Raw genomic sequence first — 18,485 nt, forward strand, 5'->3', positions numbered from 1 at the left:
CAGCTAGATGGTTATGCTTTGACTGAACCAAAGGATATGGTGTGAAAACTACACAAGGAACTATATAGACTGAAGCAAGCACGAAGAGCATGGTATGAAAGACTACATTCTCACTAGGTGAAGATAGGTTTTCAGAGAACCAGTGAACACAACAATATATATTTCAAGACTTGAGGAGATAAGATACTGGTTAGTGAGGTATTTGAGGATGATATCATTTTTGGAGGCAATGATGACATGTGTGATGACTTTGCTAATGAGATGAAAAGTGAATTTGACATGTCTCTGGTAGGAGAGATTAAAGTATTCATAGGTTTGTAAATCCAATAGATGAAGAAAGGTATTTTCATCACACAGTCCAAATGTGTGAAAGAGGTATTGAACACTTTGAGAGTGGGAGATTGTAAACTAGCTTGGACACCAATGGTTATAGGCTGTAAACTGTCTAAGGAGGATGATTCTGCATCAATGGATGAATAGGAGTATAGCTTAATGATAGGTAAACTACATTATGTTGTCTATAATAGACCGGACATTTCTCATGCAGTAGGATTAGTTGCCAGATTTTAGAAGAGTCGAAAGGAGACACACATGGTAGTGACTAAAAGAATTTTTAGGTATTTGAAAGGCACAATTAATTATGGAATTATGGTATCCATATGTAGGAGACTTTGAATTTAAAGCCTATATAGATGCAAACTAGGTAGATAATGTTGATGATAGGAAGACTACAATTGAAGGAGATTTCTTTCTTGGAGGAAGGCTAGTATCTTGGAGCAGCAAAAAACAAAGTTGTATATCACAATCAACTACAAAAGTTGAATCTGTTGCAGCATCTATGAATTGTACCCAAGAAATCTGGATGAAACACATTCTGGAAGGTTTTAAGTTGAAGATTTCAGAACCGGTAAGGATTTTTTGTGACAACACCAGTGCAATGAATATTTCTAAGAACCCGATGTTGCATGCTAGGACAAAGCATATTGAGCTGAAGTATCATTTCTTGAGAGAGAAAGTGCAAAATAAAGATTTGTCACCAGAGCATGTATCTACTAAGGAACAGCTAGCAGATATCTTTACTAAACCTCTGCCTAAGGCTACTTTTGAGTATCTTAGAGGTAAGTTAGGGGTTGTACCCCTACATGAGGTCAATTAAGCAGATGTGGAAGACATCAGTCCTGGAGCTTATTGAAAATTTGGAAGTAGGATTGGTGTAGAGTGGAGCTATTCCACAGGGGGAGCGACAAGTTGTAGATTATTGTTGCAGATAGTTGTTATTAGTATCCACTTTGGCATTGTTGTCAAAGGTGGAGAAGAACTATATGTGTTGAATGATTGAAAGAGGAGAAGAATTGTATGATTGATAGCCAGTTACTAGCTGAAGACATGAAGATACAATTGAAGCAGAGTACATGGAAAATTTAAACTAGGCTTCCTATACCTATGTATGTGCATTACTCTCAATCATCACAATCAAAGGGTATTGATATTTTTATTTCCATCAATGCCAAAGGGGGAGATTCTTGGCATTGCATGAAGATTGCATTAATGATGTATAGTGTTGTCATTGATGTCAATAGTAACAAGTAATGGAGTTGTATTACAACCAGTAGTGATGCAGTAATGCAACCAGTAGTAACGTAGTGTTGGAAACTAGTATTGGTATTTCAAGTAGAGTGACAACTGGTAACCCTAAACAGTTGATATGCAAATCCCTAACTGATGGAGCTTGCTGAATCGGTTATGATGGTGATCAAAGATGATGATGCCACATATGCATGATGCACGTGATGAGTTTCAAAGTGATTTTAGTGCATGAAGATAACTATTTATCTTGGGAACGAGCAATTGCATAGGATGAAGTGATAACCGCATGATGAGTTACAGGATTCGATGAGCGGTTATCTAAGAGGAGTCGAGGTTGTCTAGAACTATGTACTATTGATTGCTATGTAATCCAACGATCATGTTTGAACCATTAGGTTTGTAATCTCTATGATATCTTATGTTTTGTGATGTGTTACTGACCTATTGTACTTACTTATAAGGTTGATTAATTTATTTTGTAGTTGTGTTGGCAATTTTGGTTTAGTGTGGTAGTGTGATTGTTGCCAAACTAGAAGGAGTGTCTACAAAATGTTTTCAAGGAAGATAGGAGCATAAAAGGATTTGATTAAGTAAAGCAGTGCTATTACTAAATCAGCAAAACCCTATTGTTCTCTAACAATTAAAACAGTTAAATCCCCTAACCGAGTAAGCTTTAATAGTCTTGGTGATCTCTAAATCCTCTAACCAGGTGATTCATTAGTTTGGATTTGAATTCCTCTACCGAGGTTACCTTTGACAGGGTATTGCCTTTAACAAGGTATTGTAGTCAATCCCTTAACGAGGTGGTCCCTAACCAAATTTGTTCTTAACAAGACATTATTGTATAAGATTCTAACAAGGCTTGGCTCTTAACAGGGCGAACTTCAGAAGAGTTCAGAATACTTGTGGGTATTCATCCCCACCGTGGTTTTTCCCATTTGGGTTTCCATGTGAAAAATCATTGTGTCAAATGGTGAATGATTTTGTGTGTGTTTTTGTTATGGTTAATATGTTTAACTCGTAAAACCACTAAGACATGTTTAGATGACTGAAAGTGATTTGAAATGAGCTATTACTAATGTTAGTAGAGTGGTTTGATGTTTTGGTTAAAAGTTATCTGAGTTTCAGATCTGTTACACTATTATATTGGTATTCTAGTCATCTAGTAAGCTTGACAGTGCAATTACAGTTTATGGTATAGTATCTAAACTAGTTAGTCTAACAAGTTGTTTATGAGTTGGGACTAAGTTTCATGAGAGTTTAGTTTTTTTTCTATCTACTGATTCACCCCCACTCTCAGTAGTTGATCGGATCAGTATTGATTCATCATATTATCAGTCATTGACATCCTTCACACTCTTAAAGGTATCATCTACAGTCTTCTTCACTGTGTAGTGCTGAGAAGTTGCCTCTTTCCACCAAGCTGCATTTTTCTCTATTCTATGCTTGTCATAAAAATCAACTTTATGCCCAATCTTAAAGCATCTCCTGCATCAAATGGGCACCCCTTCAAAATCAACAGGTTGAACCCAACCTCCTTTCTAATTTTTGATAGAAATATCTGAAGGGAGAGCCTTAGATACATCCAATTCCACCACAATCTGGGCAAACGTAGTGTGTAGCAGATTCAGAGAGCCTTCATCAGTCATCAAGAAGCTACCAAGAGAGTTGCCAATAGCCTCAAAATAGGAGTCAAACCAAAATTGCATGGGAAGATTAGGGATTCTCACCCACAAGGGAGCTCGATCGAAAGATTCAATCTATGGGTTAAAATATGGATGCCAAGGCTTCAACATCAGAGGGTGATTGTCCTCCCAAAACCATTGACTGTGACAAAGAATCTTATTCTATCCAACACATTCTAGAAAACAAAAAAAAAAAAACCTCGAGCATGGGAATATATTTGAACACACCCATCCAATAAAGGATCCTAATGAACAAAAATCCATTTATGCAGATCACAGAGGTTGGGCCAAAGGCCTTTGAAACATCCAACAAGCCCTAACCCAAAAAAACCATTACATTGTGATCAACCTCCTTCTCCACCTCCTCTACCAGATGGGCCTTGTTGAATCCTCAAACTGAGGGATTTGCCCCTTCGTTTGGGGCCTAGCTAAATAAAAAACCCCACCCTCCTCATTCCCTCGCTCAATGCTTTCTAACCTGCCTTCCCATGCACCACAACCACCTAGGGTTTGAGACTTCTTATCATGATTCCCATACCGTAAGCCCCTATCTACATAATGAAAATGGCTAACATGAGGAAAAAAAGAAACATTCTTATTACCATGCAAGGAGAATGCAATAGCCTCCACCCAAGAAGAAAACTTTTGAGCCACTACAACCCATGAACCCTGCCCTCCAAGCAAAATGGAGCCCACAATAGGACATTGTCAAGGCAAAACCCTACCTATGAGAGCAGAATGCAGTGCCATTATGATTTATGATGCAATTCCCTCTTTACTCATGTAATGGCTTGTTGGTAGTGGGCCAACATCCCTTATGGGGATTCACGACATGGTTTAACAACCTCCTATGGATTCTATAAGCCTAGTGGTTGTATTAGGCATTGACAGGTCGATATTTTGGTGCAACAACAACCCTAGCTTGTAATAAGTGGTATCAGAGCTTGGTCACTATTTCAAATCATGCAGGCCATGATGAGTGATGCTGGGAGGGGGATTGTTGGCACTAGTCCAACATCCCTCGCAAGGATTCATGACATCATTTAACAACCTCCTGTGAATTGTATAAGTCTAGTGGTTGTATCAAGCATTGACAGGTCGATCTTTTGATGCAATGACAACCCTAGCTTGTAATAATGGTTATGCATTATTAATGTATCCAAATATGAATTAATCTATGCATGCTCCTAAAAATGCAAATGCTAGATGTATATGTAAGTAAGGTGATGTGTATCACAGTACTCTATCATGATTTTAAGAATAGTCCTTCATACTTAGCTTCCTCATAGTAACTCTATTCTTTGCTTAAGCATGTGTACAAAAATATTTCACAATGTATGAATGAACAGATTTATGGGCGATATGCAACAAAATGCAATATATACATATGAGATGAAATGGGTGATCCATGAATTATTTATAATGCTTTATTTCCTCATCGAGCATGGTAGTACTGATCTTGGCCAAGGTATCAAAAACCAAGGTTGAGCGCTTCACCTATAAACAAACATTGAAGGAGAGGAAGGTTCCCCTCCATTATAGTTCATATATGCATGGTCAAGGTATACGTTGTAGTTAGTAAACCATAGTGATCCATGATTGTATTTTTGGATAAGATCTCATAGATATTGGCAACAATGCAACAAACTTAGAGAGGGGCGGTGAATCAATTCGCACCAAAACTTATTGCAACTTAAACCATAAAACAAATCTGATGATTAACAATTAAAGCATGAAACAACACCACATCAATAACACACATGACACCAATATTTTTGATGTGGAAAACCTAGTTAAGGGAAAAACCACGGTGGGAACCTACCCACAATGAGATAATACCCTGTTAGGAGTAAATGAAATATTATACCTGGGAATGCACATGCATTTAGGCACACTGCCTAGAGCTCACTGCTCAAAATAAGAAACCCAAAAAGGATACAACCTTAAGAGAAGTCTCACTGCCTTATAGGAAGTCTCATTGACTTACAAAAACATTTGAGCTACAATCCTGATTACATGAACTATGAAAATAGCATCTCTATATGCTTGAGTACAGTTCTAGTTAAGCACATAGTTGGCTCTGCAACACTTCTCTTTTCCTTCACACTTTCAAAAGATCAAATCACTTCTTTGCACATACAACTCAATCATTCACTCGCATATACAATGCAGAAACTCATAGACATACATTTTACATGATCATAACATAGATTCATACAAGACATCAACCTATATTTCAAGATTGACTAAACCCTCAATACAAATTACAAAATAATGTCCACACAAGATACAACCACACATGTGGACCAAAACAATGTTAGCTAAGACATAGTCTGGACCCAAATCAACATCTCAAATATGAAATACCTCCAATAATTTTACCTCGACCATCCACAACATGCTACAACTCCATAAATTTTGCATAATACAAATAAGGTCACCGGACAAGAAAAATAATCAATAACATGCACAATGGTCAATGTAGACCACCAATACACATAGAGAATGATCTAGAGATATTCACAAGCACTGTGAATTGCATCACAAAAACCACAACAAGTTGGATTACCAAAATCATTACCATCTCATCACTGAAGCTCAAGAACAACATCATAACTGACTGTCAAACTAAAAGATTTGTTTGCGGACCTCCAAATCATGAACCACTCAAACTAAGGACATAAATTAACATCCAAAACACATCCCATACATCCAAAACTAAAGATATATAAATTCCAGAGCAATACAGAGAACAAGCCAGAATATCGAATAACATGAAAACTACATAACATCCTCAATACTAGATCTTATAACTCGATCAAATCATCATGTAGACCTCTAAAAATTGGCATGAACCATATACAGACAAAATACCAGAAACCCTTTAAACTGTATCAACTCATCTACAATACACAAGATAAACCAACTCATCCAATCAAACTGCAACACTAGGATACATAGAAAATTGTCCAACAAGCTCTCTATCAACAATCTCCACATATGTCACATATGTCGATATCAATGATAACATATCAGCTAATATCCAACAATCTCCCCCTTTGGTATTCATGGCAACTTATGAATGCGAAAATTAATCAATGCAAAGAAAGAAATGAACTCTCAGGAATCTCCCTCAAAATCACAAGGATTGGCTCCCCAAACAACTCAAAATACTTAAGTGTTCTTCACATGCTTCTCTCCCCCTTTAAAATCAATGACAAAGATTCAAGAATTAGGATTCTCTCCCCTTTGAATTAGCTTCACAAATATGAACATCTGAATCACTGAACACCAACACTGACTACTCCCCCTGAGTAGCAGCCTCACTCATCAATTCAGAGCATAAAATACCTCTAGGAAGTTCACCAGACTGATGCAAATCCATGCACCTTAGCTCTCATCAAGAGGGGTAGTTACCCCTAACTTCTCTCTGAGATAATCAAAAGTATCTTTAGGCAAAGGCTTCATAAAGATATATGCAATCTGTTCCTTTGTAGATACATACTCCAATCTGACTTCTTTCTCATTCACCTTCTCTCTCAAGAAATGAAACATGATTGATATATGATTTGTCTTGGAATACAACCCCAGATTCTTTGAAATATTGATAGCACTTGAATTGTCACTATAGGCATCTAAAAATGGTCAATGCTTGTGGTGTCATACTTTAACATATCCATGTGACCTTATTTTAGGGTTTTCGCATCCTATTAACATTTCTTCTATGTCACACACTTGATCTTTATTATTTGTTGATATTTTGTCATTCCTCTGCATTTCTTGCATTTATTGCATTATCAATTAGGTCTTGTCAACATTATCATTATAAATTGTGATCTTTGATCATTATCAATATTATGATGTCAATTGGACATCGTCAACCCTTCTCAATGTCGAATTATGGTTTTGTCTTGATCAATCATCAATTTATCAATCTCTTATCAATTTGCGACCAATTTGTTATTGGTCTTTGATCATTCAACCTTCATCATGTTGACCATTTATCAATGTTTGATCGATTTGTCATCAATTTCAACCAATCATCATTTCTCATCAATTTGGATCGATTAGTCATTGGTTCTCATCAATTGGCATCTATCAATTTCATCCTTGTCAATCTTGATCAATTTATCAATCAACATCGACACTTTATCAATAATCCAATTTTCATCATTAAATCATGATCAAATTGACCCTATATTAATTATCTTTTGTCATGGCCTAATTATCGTCCTTGCATTTCTAATTCATCTCCTAGGGTTCTGTGATTTAATCATTTAATCCTATTTGTCATTTTCCCTCTACGTTAAATATTGTATTCATTTATCCTAAGTCTTCTTGTCACAATTAAATATTTATTTAATTGGCTAATTAATTCCCCCTCTTTTGTGAATTAATTATTGAATGAAAACATTAATTAATTCACCTAATTTACTAATTTCCTAATTTCTAATTTCATCACTTTTTAATTTCCTAATTTCTAATTCATCATTTCCACCTAATTTCTTAATCACTAAATACTAATTTCCATCTCATTATCTCTCTCAAGTGACTCCTATTTTTGTGCTTTAATTTGGAAGCATGTTTCCTTATTCACCATGAGTTTGGATATGGCATCTTATCCTAACATTAGATTTGATGGCTAGTCTTATGCTTTTGCATGGAAAGTGTGCAATGCCATTTCTTTCTAAATCTGATTTTTCCCATTCTTGAATCCAATTGCATCTAATATCGATTTCTTGCTAATTGTTGTCCTCTCTCCAATTTTTCTATAAATTGGATGCATTTCTAATTAGAATAAACCACACTTCGAGTATTCTTATTCTACCTACATCATTTTTCTATCATCTCATCATCTTTCTTTCAATATACTCGCTTTATAGGTGAGATCAACAACAATTTGAAGGAGAAAGAAGAACAAAGGAGGCCAATGAAGGGAGACTTTTGTGATTTGTTTGCATTTTTGTTTAAATGTCTTGTCTTTCATTATTTCATTGAGTGTATTAGGATTTATTTTTCATTGCAATTTATCTTTTGTGGTTGGCTAATTTATATTGCTTTGATGATTTTCAAATTTCCTAGTTACAGTCACAATATCTAGCAATAGTCTCATCATAAATAAATCCTATGTCGTTCAGTATCTACTTCATCCAAATTACCTGAGTACAATTGCTAGTAGCAACAATGTATTCAACTTCTATAGTAGATAAGGAAATAGCATTCTACTTCTTACTCATCCAAGAAACTTATTTCCCAAGAAGAATGCACCACCTGTAGTACTCTTCTGGTCATCAGCATCACCCGCCCAATTAGCATTTGTAAAAACACCCAAAGTAAAGTCATCAAATCCTTAGAATACCACAAACCAAAATCAATTATCACTTTCAAATATCTAAATATCCTTTTTATTTCAGTCACGTGAGATTCCTTAGGATTAGCTTGAAATCTAGCAATATGACACACAACATTCATTATATCAGGTCTAGTTTGAGTCAAATGCAACAAACCATCAATCATAGACTTATATCTTGTCTAATTAGATTTCAGAGAGTCATCATCCTTTGTCAGCTTACAACCAGTCACCATAGGTGTACCAAAAGGTTTAGAATCATCAAAACCAAATTCCTTCACCAGTTCCTTCACATGCTTAGACTAAGATATGAAGATACCTTTGTACAATTGAGTAATTTGCAATTCCAGAAAAAAATTCATTTCACCAATCATAGACATTTCAAAATCATTCTACATCTCTTCAACAAATTTTTTACATAGGAAATCATTTCCTCCAAAGATAATGTCATCAACAAAAATTTCAACAATCAAAATATTATTCTGATCAATCTTGAAGTAAAGATTGCTATTAGCAGTACCTTTGTTGAATCCAAGCTTCATCAAATACTTATCTAATCTAGGATACCAAGCTCTAGGGGTTTGCTTCAACCCATGCAGTGCTTTCTTCAACCAACAAATCATGTCCTTTTCATTTGTCAGCTTAAATCCATCTGGTTGCTCAATGTAGACTTCTTCTTCCAACTCTTCATTAGGAAAAGCTGATTTGACATCCATCTAATAAAATTTGAAATCTTTGTGAGCAACATAAGCAATAAATAATCTAATAGCTTCAATTCTAGCCATCAGAGCAAAATTCTCCTCATAGTCAATTCCTTCCATCTGTGAATAACCTTTGCAAACAAGTCTTGCTTTATTTCTGAAAAATTCACCCTGTTCATTCAAATTATTTCGGAATACCCATATAGTTCCAATTACATTTTTATTCTTAGGTCTAGGAACAAGAATCCATGTATTATTTTTCTCAATCTGATTCAATTCTTCTTCCATAGCTTTAATCCAATTTTCATCTTTGCAAGTTTCATCAACATTTTTAGGCTCAATCTTAGAAATCAAACAAATTTCTTCAACAAGTTTTCTCCTAGTCATCACAACTTTATTCTCGTCACCAATAGTCTGATTTTTTGAATGATTCAATCTTACATACCTAGGAGTTTTAGGATTTTCTTGAATTTTAGGTTCTTGAACTCTCTCTTCTACATTTGTATTTGCAACTTCTCCTTGATGCTCTGTCTTTTTTAGATTAACCTAAACTTGATTCTACACTAGCTTTCCTTTATCTGAAATAGCACCCTGGTCATCAGAATCATATCCTCAAGATCTAATCTGTCTTATATTTCCTTCATCAACCTTCATATTAGCACTTTCAACCATTTTTCTCAATATTTTATTATAGCACTAGTAGGCCTTACTTTTAGTATAATAACCAACAAAGATTCCTTCATCACATCTAGCATCAAAATTTCCAAGATCTTCATCTCTTTTGATATAGCATTTACTACCAAAATTTTTGAAGTATCTAACAGTAGGGGCATGACCAAACCATAACTCATAAGGACTCTTACTAATATCACCTTTTGACATTTACTTGGTTAAGAGTGTATACTACAATACTCACAGCTTCTCTCCAAAATATATGCAGAACATTTCCTTCAATCAACATGGTTCTAGTAGCTTCTTGAATTGTTCTATTCTTCCTTTCTACAAAACCATTTTTTTTTGGAGTTCTAGGAACAGATAATTGTCTCTTAACTCTATGTTCTTCACTGTGTGCATTAAACTCATCTGAAGTGAATTCTCCACCTCTACTAGATCTCAGACATTTCAGCTTCATTCCAATCTTAGTTTCAACTCTAGGCTTGAAAATCTTAAACTTCTCCAATGCTTCAGACTTCTCCCTTAAGAAGGTAATCCACATCATCCTTGAATAATCATTAATCAATAGCATGAAATACCTATCACCCTGCAAGCTTCTCACTCTAGAAGGACCACACAGATTAGTATGCACAAGATCCAACAATCCATTAGAATTATATTGTTTTCTCTTATGAGTAACTCTTGTCTACTTCCCTAATTGACATTCCTTACACACCGGATTAGAGGGCATTGTTAACTTTGGTAGATCTCTTATTTCTCTAGTAGAACTTATCTTAACCATGCAATCAAAATTAACATGACACATCCTTTTATGCCATAACCAACTTTCATCAATATGAACAATTAAACAACTTTTACTATCAACATTCAAATGAAAGATGTTACCTTTACTCTTTGTCCCTAATGCAATCGTAATTCCAGAGCTGCTCAAGATCTCACATTTTCCATTCTTGAATTGCAAGTTGTATCTCTTATCAACCATCTAAACAACACTCAAAAGATTATACTTTAAACCTTAAACGTACAACACATCGCCAATATTATGCTTACCATAAAGAGAATTAGAACCTCTACCATGGATTACACAAGCATTGTTATCACCCAATCCTACAATACCACCATCATACAAATCCAAGTTCACAAATTCTCTTATCACCTCCCATATGATGAGAGCAACCAATATCAATTACCCATTCATCTTTCTCCTCAACTTTAGCAGCTAAATCTTTCTCTTCAATAATACAACTTGTAGAATTTGTAGTTGTTAGATTTAATGACAATCCCAAAGACACTAAGGGGGGGGTGAATCAGTGTCTAACCAGTGAATTGAATATTTAAACTTATTTATAAATTTGCCACCAAAAATAGTGTATCGGTAAACAAGAATTAATGCAGTAAACATAAATAATAGAGACATCATAGAAACACATCATAACACAAGATATTTTAACGAGGAAACCCGGTGTGGTAAAAACCTCAATGGGATTTGTGACCCACAATATTTACTCACTGGCCAATGAATAAATACTACTTACTATAGGGGCCTACACATGCAGGAAGGCCAATAGCCTAGAGCGCACTGCTCAAAAGAGTCTCACTGACTACAAAATGATAATCAAATCCAATATAATGTACTACTCAAAATAGCATCTCTAATGCCTAGTTCAGTATCGGTTTAAGCTCAGATCGATACCTTAACCAAAAACCTTCGCTGCCAGAAAACAATTATCTTCTACCATACATATCATATCATATCATATGTTGTCATGACAAAATGATCTATAAGATCTCATACATATATGAGTCTTTTACAATATACCAAGTCGGCTTACAAAAGATAATTATATTATAATAAATAAAATTTCATCCCATGTCAGCTTGAGTGCTAGTATGCTTTGTTGTCGATGTAATCTAAATGCCGGTGTAAGCGCTTGTCGTTGTTGGTGTCTACCGGTGCATGAAGTTTGTGATGCTGGTGCATGTAGAAACCTATTGCCGGTTGGTTGCCAGTTCGTTGCCATCAATGACAACATCAACTATTCTCATATGAGTGTAGAATGCCAAAAATCTCACCCTTGGCATTGATGGTAACACTCATGAGAAAAAACCAAAACTATTATCCGAAAACTAAAATCCAAAAAGATGTGCTCTCCCTGAGCAAGTGATCTCCTCTGTACATGCATTTTTCTCTTCACTACTCCCCCTTTGATATCAATGACAAAGGATATCATAAATGATCAAAGATTACAAAATTTTACCTCAAGGTCTGTAACCGGTTGGTTACTATCTGAAAGATGTCTGCCAAAACTAGATTCAAACTTTGCATAAACTTGTTGCTATCAGAGAGAATCGTCTCAGTCTACTTGATCATACTGGTTAGATAGTGCATTTGTTGCTTTGGTGATCGTTCTGCTTGAACTATTGCCTTAGATAATTCAACCTACTGAGTAATAAGACTGTCCAATTTTGGACCAAGTCTACTTTTGAGTTCTTAGGATTTTAACCTTATCCTTGATTTCTCTTCCTCAAGTTTCTCCAACTTCTCAAAAACTTCCATTTCCTGCTCAAAAACTGATATAAGTCCAGATGAACTTATCATGTTGTCCGCAATATCATCAATCTCTTTTTGTGTCTTTTTAATTTCCTCATCAATGTCCTCTGTCAAATAGTGAGGTTTACAGGCTTCTCTATACAACTCCTTATACTCCAAAATTATAGAATTTAGTACTGGTAATAGTGTGTCCAAGTGATCCGTACAATTATTTATAGTGTTCTAAAAGAATGTATTTTTCTCTTTGTCAACTCTCTCCTTAATAGTATCCTCATTCACCTTTTCTATAGTTATAACATCATCATAAATGAATTTGGACAATGAGTCCAATTTACCTATAGAATAATTAATGTGCTCTATCTGACAATTAGGTGCAATCATCTTCAGGATAGGTAATGTGTTATCAATTGCCTTAAATGCTAAGGCATTGCAATCAGTTATCCTCTTAAGAGAATCCAATAGAACCTCTGTTATGTTAGTAGGTCTAAATTCACCTGTAGATGTGCTCAGTTCTGCTATGGGTTTCTTCTCAACAAATGTTTGTCCAATTACCTTCACTATATCCTCTTTATTTCCATCAGATGCTTCCACTTTACTTACATTTTCTTCTGATGGATCTGACTATGTCTGTACCTCAGCCTTAGATTGTTTCTCAGTCTATACAACTATCAGTTTCTCTAATTTTGGTTGCCCTGTGTTAGTTGTCTTAACCTCTATAGGTTTCTTAGTCTCCAGTTGCTTAGCTTGTGCCGGTATCCCAGTTTCCTAAGAGTCAACAATGTGTGCCGTTGTCTCAGAGATCTTGCAATCCTTAACATTATCTGCCTTAACCTCTACAGTCTCTTTATCCACAACAATGTTTATATCCTATGTGTCCACATTCATGGTGAAAAGTATTTCAGACTCCAGGTTAGTATCATCATGATATATACCTTCAGTAACCATATCTGGTGGATTAGCTATATGTATCAGTGATGTTGAAGTTAATGGAGGGGTGTCCTAAGCCTATGGAGGGATGTTATATGTTACTTTTATAGCAGGTACACCACCTACTTTACCTTTTCCCTTATCTTTCTGATATACCTTGAATGTCTTTTCCACTTTCAGTTTGTCTTTCCTCTTTCTTTTCCTTCTCAACAAAAAATATGTCCCATTTATCTGCAGTCTCATCTACAATTTCCTTAACCCTTCCAACCATCAGGCTTACTTGCTGGTGTCCACTGACAAATATGGACCGGTTTGCTTCAGATATAAGCTCATCTATCTCTTCCTTAGAGTTTACCAGATGTACAGCCAAAAGTGCTTCAACTTTCAATTTCTTGTCCAATTCCATCACAGATAGCCTTTTAGCCTCAAGTCTCAGATAAAGATCATTAGGTAAAACATTGACAACCTCAATCAAAACTTTCTTGTAAATATCAAAATGTAGAATAATGTTTTCTTCAATAGTTGTTTTGTCAAAATCCTTAAAATAATGATACCATTTATTTACATTTATCATATTACCTTCCTATGTTATCTCATTCAGTAGATCATCCCATGTAGGGGTAGTCGATGTTTGTTTCTTCTTTGGTGTAATCTTTTTCTGTGGTTCCCTAATTGCCTATTGCTTCTTCCTTAGTTTCCTGGTCCTTGTGGGTGAAGGAGAGGGTACTGATGAGGGTTTTCTCTTCTTCCTTTCAACTCTTTTAAACTCAGTAGGCTTGCCACTATCAGTATTAGAAGATGTTACAACCAGTGAAACATGTGCTTCCGGTTGCAGTCCTTTAAGATCACTAGTTGATATACCACTGATATTCATAACATTTTCCTTGATTTCATTGACCTTCTTAGATGCACCTCTGATAAACTTTTCTCTTCTTTTTGTCCTCTTCTGCATAGATACATTACTCTCAATGGTTTCTGCACTACCAAAGAATTTCTCAGACGGTTCCCTTGGTGCTTCAAGTAAAGCTTTTGCATATGTCTCTAGAACAAGTAGGTCTACCTCATAACCCATCTCAGTAACCCAAATAGTTCTAGGGATTACTACTTCCATCTAAGTCTCATCTCTCTTAATGACAAAATAGATTTGTTTGTCATATTTATCAACTATGCTATGCGGTAACCTTTCTCTAGCTCTCATCTTAGTTTGAAAAGATTTAAAGTACTCTGCAATGTTCTTATCACTGTTAGTGCCCATACCAGTGAAAGCTTCCTGAATCTGTTTGCCTACTGGGATGTCATAACAAAAATCTTTGTGACCTATCCCGGGTATCTCTTTGGTGAAGTATAGTATTAAGCATACTAGTAGGTTCCCAAAATGGTAAGTACCTTTCTTATCTCCCTTAATCTTCTTCAAATTGTCAATCAATTCATCTTTAAGCCATTCACAAACATCAATCTTAACATTATTGTTCACCATCTCATATGCACTATGAATACAAAGGCTAGAAACAAAATTTAGTCTATTTGCATGTGTTGCTTTATATCCAAGTATCATACTCACATACCTCACATTTATATCGTTAACATCATTGACTATAAGTGATCTGCTATCAGATTTGGCTCCGGTTAAGCTTGTTGCACTTTTGTTGGGTATTTTCTTGGTTTTATTAGGCCTACTACCGGTTGAAGGTAAACCAATAACTGCCTTAATTGCTTCCTTGCATATCTTGCAAACTAAATCTAACCACATAAACTATCCATGGACTCTACTCAATATAATTCATACAACTTCCTTTGGAAATTCAAGAATGTTATGTATTTCTACAAAACCTAAGTCTTCCACAATCTTATGTTCAAGTTTAATCACACCTCTTTCACCAATAATAACCTCATTAAACTTTTTATTCAAATCCTCAGTCCCTAGGTTTTCTATGTTGCAATGTATGTAGATTCTAGGGTCTTCAACAAATGCGACACCCTTTGGAATTTTTGAAAAAGCTCCAATAGAATCATCCTATTTTGCAATCTCAAGGATAATCTTAAACATGGGTCTAGGGCATTTGATGTTTTCAACAATGGTAGGGTTTGCAATAAACTCAGGAACAGAAGATGAGGTTTCCATTTTGATAAATACATCTTAACCGAAATTCTATGAATGCCTGAAAGTCACTTTGCATCTTAGCCTTAAAATGCCCTTGCTCAGTTTCGTGCTCTCTGATTGTTTGAATGCTTGGTGAGTCAAAAATGAGGGATTTTCGATGTTATATAATGAAATATCTTTCAATAAGTGCATTAAATTCTCATTGGTTAAGTGAAAACTTAACACATCTATCGGTAAAGAAGAAATGTATCTTCTCACCATCACTGAGGGTAGAATGCATGATTTTTAATTTTCTGCAATACCCCCTAAGGATTATTCCTTAGTTAGATGAAGAATCTCCTACCTATGGAGGGTTACTTTGTTCTACTGGTGCAGAGACAGTTTCATCAATTCTCTGATCACTCTTCTTAATCCATTGTTTTGAAAATTCTTTCTTTACTTCATCTACCTTTTCTTTGCCCTTCAAACTAGATCCTTTATTGTTTGCTAGTGTAGTCTTGCTTCTACATAATTTTGCAATATGTCCAATATTGTTACATGTATAACAAGTTACATTATTCCTCTGAATAGCCTTTCCATATCCTTGACCGGTTTGTATTCTGCATTGATTAGATAAATGCCCAAATATACCACAAACATAGCATTTGACATTCATTTTGCAATTTTCTGAATTATGACCAACTTTGCTGCATTTGGAACATTGACCGGTGGGTGAGTTTGTATTTTGATTATTTCTAAATCTACACTGATTTTCTCTATGACCAAACTTGTTGCAATTGAATCATTTCCCATTAAATTTATAAGCATTAGGTTGTCTTGCCAGTTTACTGTGATAATGATTATTTGCAGTACTCAAACTTTCTCCATGTTTAAATCCAAGTCCAATTGTATCTCCATCAGGTTTTTATCTTTTCAGCAGATCATCAAGTCTTTCTGAACTTTTCTTAAATTTGTCTTTGTGTTCATTTGCAGTGATCAACTCATTTTCTAGAATTCAAACTTGTCTTGCAAGCTCCTCCTTATCATGTTGCATGTGAATCAAATCTGTCTTTAGCATATCATTTTCATGATTAAGTCTCAAGTTTTCATTTCCTCCATCATTAAGTCTCCTAGTCAAGTCTTCTTCATTCTTCTTTCTGTCTTCAATATCCTTACATAACCTCATAGTCATATCTTGCATTTCATTCTTCATATTAGTGTTAAATCTTGTCTCAACTTATTTCCAATGTCTCTAAGAGTTTCCTTTTCATCATCATCATTATGCATTTTCTCATGAAGTTCTTTTCTCTTAGTTTGTGCTATAACCAGGTTCTCCTGAAGTCCTCTAATGAATTCCTGTGCAATCCTTAGATCATCCTCAAGTTTAATATTCTTCAATTTTTCTGCATCCAAATCTTCAAGAGCTCCTTCCAACTATTTTCTTAAGTTCTCCATCTGTACCGGTTTCAGAATCTTCCTCAAGCTGTTAGGCTTTTGCAAATAGAGGACCAGGTTCTAATATCAATTGTTAGATTCAATGACAATACCAAAGACACTAAGAGGGGGGGTGAATTAGTGTCTAAGTGGTGAATTGAATATTTAAACTTATTTATAACTTTTCCACCAAAAACTATCTACCAGTAAACAAGAATTAATACAGCAAACATAAATAATAGAGACAACATAGAAACACACCATAACACAAGATAATTTAACGAGGAAACCTAGTGTGGGAAAAACCTTGGTGGGATTTGTGACCCACAATATTTACTCACTGGCCAATGAATAAATACTACTTACAATAGGGGCCTGGACATGCAGGAAGGCCAACAACCTAGAGTGCACTACTCAAAAGAGTCTCCCTAACTACAAAATGGATAATTAAATCCAATACAATGTACTACTCAAAATAGCATCTCTAATGCCTGGTTCAGTACCGATTTAAGCTCAGATAGATACCTTAACCAAAAACCTTCTCTACCACTAAACAATTATCTTCTACCATTCATATCATATCATATCATATCCTGTAATGACAAAATGATCTATAAGATCTCATACATATATGAGTCTTTTATAATAGACAAAGTCGTCTTACAAAAGATAATTATATTACAATAAACAAAAGTTCATCCCATGTCAGCTTGAGTGCCAGTATGCATTGTTGTCGATGTAATCTAAATGCCGGTGTAAGTGCCTACTGGTGCCGGTGTCTACCGATGCATGAAGTTTCTGATGCCGGTGCATGTAGAAACCTATTGCTGATTGGTTTCCAGTTGGTTGCCATCAACAACAACATCAACTATTCTCATATGAGTGTAGAATGCCAATAGTAGTTACAGGATCATCTTCCTTGATAGCAATGAACACAAGTTCATCTCTTGAATTACCCTTATCTGACTCATCATTTGTCACACCTTCATCAGCAACATAATAACACTTCTTCTGATATTTAGGCTTATATGGCTTAAATGGCTTCTTAGTATTTCTCTCTCTTTCTGGACACCTTGATGAAAAATGTCCTATCTTACTACATGAAAAATATTTAAGAGGTAATTTCCTTTCATATTTACTGACACCTTTAGCCAATCTTCTAGAAATAAATGCTTCAAGCTCCTCAAGCTCTCTTTCATCTCTTTCTCGTATCTATATACTCTTGTATAACTTTCTCCCAGATCATTTCTCTACTTCCTAGAAATAGTAGCTTCGAGTGCAGATCCATTCTTAGGAAGAGGGTCTCCAAACACATTCAAATCAAACAAAACAAGTCTTCCAACCAACATCTCTTCTCACATTTATCACAATCTGGATCTCATCAATAGCAGCAACTTTATGTTTGTAATAAAGTGGCAAGGAGCTCAACACCTTAGCAACAACCTCAAACTCTTCAAGGACTCCATTGACACATCTGATTCCGCACACAAGCTCA

Source organism: Cryptomeria japonica, chromosome 3 (genome assembly GCF_030272615.1).
Source record: "Cryptomeria japonica chromosome 3, Sugi_1.0, whole genome shotgun sequence".
NCBI classification, from domain to species: Eukaryota; Viridiplantae; Streptophyta; class Pinopsida; order Cupressales; family Cupressaceae; genus Cryptomeria; species Cryptomeria japonica.